The sequence below is a fragment of the Penaeus japonicus genome, unplaced genomic scaffold, assembly GCF_977035675.1.
Source record: "Penaeus japonicus unplaced genomic scaffold, GWHDUDI00000001_assembly GWHDUDI00000028, whole genome shotgun sequence".
Lineage (NCBI taxonomy): Eukaryota > Metazoa > Arthropoda > Malacostraca > Decapoda > Penaeidae > Penaeus > Penaeus japonicus.
In genome coordinates, this window is record NW_028234430.1 from 33,679,509 (window position 1) to 33,684,508 (window position 5,000).

The window sequence follows — 5,000 nt, forward strand, 5'->3', positions numbered from 1 at the left end:
CCAAGACTTGCCCTTGGTTGCCCATCTCTTCTTTTACCTGCCCTCGCCACGTCCCTCACTTCCATTTCCACCCATCTTCAATTCCATTTCCCTCCCTAGTCCCACCTTCCCTGTTCCAGCTGCAATTTCCCCTCCACTCCCGCCCCCTCCTCCAAGCGTCTCGCATTCCCCCATTCCTCCATCTCTTCACCTCCTCTTCCCTCTCTTCATCCTTATCCCTACCCCCCACTCCTTCTCCAATTATCTCAGCTTCCTTTATTCCCACCAACATCCTCCTATCCCACCTTAGCACCATGTAGTCCCTCCTTCCCTCTTTTCTCTCCTCTCTGCCTTCTCTCAATTCTCTCCCTCCCACTTTTTTTCCCCCGACCACTATTTTCCTTCCCTCCTTCTCGCTCCTCCTCCTCCCTCCTCCTCTCCCCTCCATACCTACGCACTCGCCAATCCTTCCGCACCTATTGCCCGCGACTCGAGGCTGTTGATTTCCCACCACCACACGCCTCCCACCTACGACCCTTCGATAATGGTCGTGCGTATCCCTCCCCATGCCGCTTCCCCTCCCTCCTTCGCTCCCTCGGTTATCCCTTCCCTCCTTATCCCTCTTCCCCTATCCCTTCTCTCTCCATCCTCCGCTCTGCCACCCCTGCCCCTCCCTTCCTTCCCCCTTCTTATCCCCCCTTTTTCCTCCCCTTTTCCCCGTCCTCTGGGGTCCACCCCATACCGTCCTTCCCTCTCTCTCCGCTGTATCTCTCCGTCCCTCCTCCCTTTCCCCTCCCTCTCACTCTCTCTCTCCACTCCTCTACCCTCCCCCTCCCCCTCCCCCCCCTCCCCCCCTCCCTCCCGCCGCGCCCCTCCCCTCCCCCACCTTTCCCTCCCTCCTTCGCCATCCTTTACAGAAGCGATAAGATTCATACCTTCCTCCTTGAGAGCCGAAAAAATATGAAATGGACCCGGAGGCCGGAGGGCAGTGGGCATTATCAGGTATGCCTCTCTCTATATGTCTATCTCTCTATCTATTTATATATCTGTCAATATATGTCTTTCTTTCTATCAATATATCTGTCTATATGTATTATCGATTTGGTAATGTATCCATTCATCTCTCTCTCTCTTATTCTCTCTCTCTCTCTCTCTTATTCTCTCTCTCTCTTTCTTTCTCTCTCTCTTTCTTTCTTTCTCTCTCTATCTCTTTCTCTCTCTCTCTTTCTCTCTCTCTCTCTCTTTCTCTCTCTCTCTCTCTCTCCCTCTCTCTCTCTTTCTTCCTTTCGCTCTCTCTCTCTCTCTCTCTCTCTCCCCTTCTCTCTCTCTCTCGCTATTTTTCCTCTCTCATCTCTCTCTCTCTCTCTCTCTTCCCCTCTCTCTCTCTCTCTCTCCTTTCCCCTCTCTCCTCTCTTCCCTTCCTCTCTCTCTCCTCCCTCTCTTCTCTCGCTTCTCTCTCCTCTCTCCTTCTCATCTCCATCTCTCCTCTATCTCTCTCTAGCTCTCTCTCTCTCTCTCTCTCTCTCTCTCTCTCAATCTCGTCTCTCTCAATCTCTCCTCCTCTCTCATCTCTCTCTCTCTCCCTTCCTCTCTCTCTCTCTCTCTCCCTCTCTCTCTCTCGCCAACATGGATCCGTTTCCATGGCTCGCAGCATCTCTTGGATAGACTAGTAATCATCTTCAGGGAAATGGAGACGCTTTATTCAGGTCTTGGTTGTGACTTCGTATTACTTTGGGAGGGGGAGAGGGGGGGAGGAAGGGAGGGGGAGAGGGAAGGGAGGGGGGGAGAAGGAGAGTTGGATGGAGAGAGAGAGGGAAGAAGAAGGGAGGGTGGGATGGAAGGGAGGGAAAGGAGGGGGTTGGATGGAGAGAGAGAGGGAAGAAGAAGGGAGGGTGGGTGGGAGGGAGGGAAAGGGGAGGGAAATGAGGGGGAGAGAGAGGGAGTGATGGAGGGAGGGAGGGGGGGAAGAAGGGGCTGCTGGATGGAGAGAGAGAGTGATGGAGAGAAGGAGTGGAGGAGGAAAGAAGAGAGGGTAGGAGGGAGGGAGAGAGTGAGGGAATGAGGAAGGGAGATAGGGAGAGAAGGAGGGAGGGAGAGAGTGAGAAAGGTAGGGGAGGGAGGAAGGGAAGGAAGAGAGAGAGAAAAAAAAACAGGGAGAGAGACATAGAGAGAGATATAAAGAGAGTGAGGGAAGGAGAGAGAGGTAGAGAGTGAGAGAGTAAGGAAGGTAGGGGAGGGAGGGAGGAAAGGGAGAGAAAGAGATAAACAGAGAGAGAGGAAGATCGAAAGAGAGAGAGAGAGGTTTGCATAAGAATAACAAAAACACTTTGAACTAATTTACACAGAGAATGTGACAAATCGTCGTGGACCTTGTTGGACAGCAGATAAAAAGTACACGAACTCCTTTAACAGCAAACGGGAAATGATAGCTAGTTCTGTGAGGGGTGCTCACAAAAGGTTGTTCTTGATTTCTTTGTTGATGGATGACGGCACGGGTAATATCATGATATTTACTTGGTAGCGATGGCTTGACGGACGTCTAACAATGATAATGATAATAATAATGATAATAATAATGATAATAATAATAATAATAATAATAATAATAACGATAATAATAATAATAACAATAATAATAAAAATAATAATGATAATAATTAAAATAATAGTAATGAGAATAGTAGTAATAATAATAACAACAATGATAATGATGATGATAATGATAATGATAATAATAATAATCATAATGATAATAATCATTATTATTATTATTACTATTATTATTATCATCATCATCATCACTACTATCATCACTACCATTATCAATATGATAGCAAAAATGATAGCGATGATAATAACAACAATAACAGTAATGACACCAATAGTGAGAAGAAGAAAGCTATATAACAGTCCCCTCTGCCGTCCTTAAGGTCGTAAATAGGTTGCCAAACTCGGAGAAACAAAGCTCGAACCGGCAACACCCCTATGTCTGCATAATGATGACTGACACTGCAGCTGGCATTGTAAAGTCTTAAAGAATGGGTTTTTTAGATCCTCTCGTATCCTACCTCATTTTTTTGCAATGATTTCATTTTTTATGTGATAGGACTTTTGGGCCCTTGGACTTTGCCTAATAGCCTTTTGGTTAGACTGCTATTGTGTGTTTTTCATTTTTTTTTTTTTTTTTTTTTTTTTTTTTTTTTTTTTTTTTTATTTTTTTTTTTTTTTTTTTTTTTTTTAGGAATCTTTGCATTTGTCAATTTGTCTGATTAATAACAAGGCTATTGGTTGTTATGTTTTGAAGGTAACTTTATGAGCATTTCTTTGTTGTTTTGTTGTCTTTACTTGCTCGTTTACCAATACCAAAAACGTGTTTATTAGAATAAAGTATATATCTTTAGTTCATATTCATGATACACCTTGTGGGTCTGAATTCTAACTTTGACTGTTTAAGTTTCTAATGTCCGTTTTTGTCTGTTTTGGTTCCATGATGACTGTTAAATGGCTGCATTTTCCCCCCAAGTAGCATTATTTTCCGTTTTCTTAGTTTTTAAGAGTTAAAACAAACTTTCTGTGTTTAGGGGACACTTTTCTAAATCAGTGAATATTTTTTCCTGTTTTGTATTTTTAGATACAGAGATCATGAAAGGTAGGAAATCCGGACCAGGTTTAATATCTTTAAATACGAAAAAGGTACAAAGTTCCAAAAAGGAAAGCCAAACTTACAGAAAGCGTAAAAGTGAAAACGTGAACAAAGTTTCGAAATAACTTTGTCCAGGGGATTCGAACGGTCCATTCGTAAAAGAATTCCATGCTCATTTGTTTTCGCTTATATACAGTTTTAAATTTGTTTATATTTTGTTTGTTTGTTTTATCCCTCAATGAAAATCATTCTCGTAGCCACAGAAGCGTGACGTTATTATTTACTTCTGACGTCATAACTCTTTATGGTTGACGAATTCCCGTAATTTTGGAACGTCGCTGGTACACCATCGCTGTCAGACCGCCAGTCATATTCTAAATCCGTAGCACGGTAAGAATGTGACATGAACATGTTTGAGTTGCTTATTCTGAAGCCGCGTGGTGGGTTTCAAAAAAGCGCGGCAAATGTGACGGAAATGTTTGGAATCTTTCGGGGAAATTCCATGACATGTGGTAGCTCTTTCTTGATTTTTTTTTCACTGAAAGTATTGCTAACCAATACTATATAGGAGCAAACGATTGAATGGAAAAAAAAAAAAAACAGAGTAGGGTTTTTTTTTACATTGACCAGCATTGCCCTAACATGTCAGACTACAAAATCATTTTATTAAAGACAGATTATCAACTGCAATTAGTTATACATGTTTTCCGCACTTGACAGATTTCCTACTAGAAAGTCAAGTTACGTAAATATGGTAACAATAGTCAGCAACGTAAAACCGTTTATGTTGTTTTATATAAAATTCAAAAATTTGGTGCATACAAATTAGTAACATTATATTTTATACATATACATACACACACATGCACATGTTATAATTTGTTTTATATATCATATCCATCATCAAGCATCATCTGGCCTGTATATCATCCAGTCATTCCCGATCTTGTGTCCCTCTTCTTTTTTTTTTGATTACAGTTTATTCCTGCGAAACATTCGCTATTTCATCTCACCATCTTGTCACTGGTCTTGCCCTTGGTCTCTTTGTGTCGTGTATTCCCCATTTTGTTGTTTTCTTTGCCCACTTGTTGTCCTCTCTCCGGTGTATATGACCTGCCCACTGCCACTTTTTATTTTCAATGTTCTTAAAAATAACATGAGCCTTTCCATTCTTCTTTGAGCACTTACTAATTTCTTCTCAAGTGCTTTGGTCATAATCCAAGTTTCTGACCCCTGTGTTAAGACGGGGAGGACACATTGGTCAAAAACCATTCTTTTTAGACCTCGTAATATATTACTTTGTGTACCGAAGGCACTCCAACCCCTCTCTCTCTCTCTCTCTCTCTCTCTCTCTCTCTATATATATATATATATATAT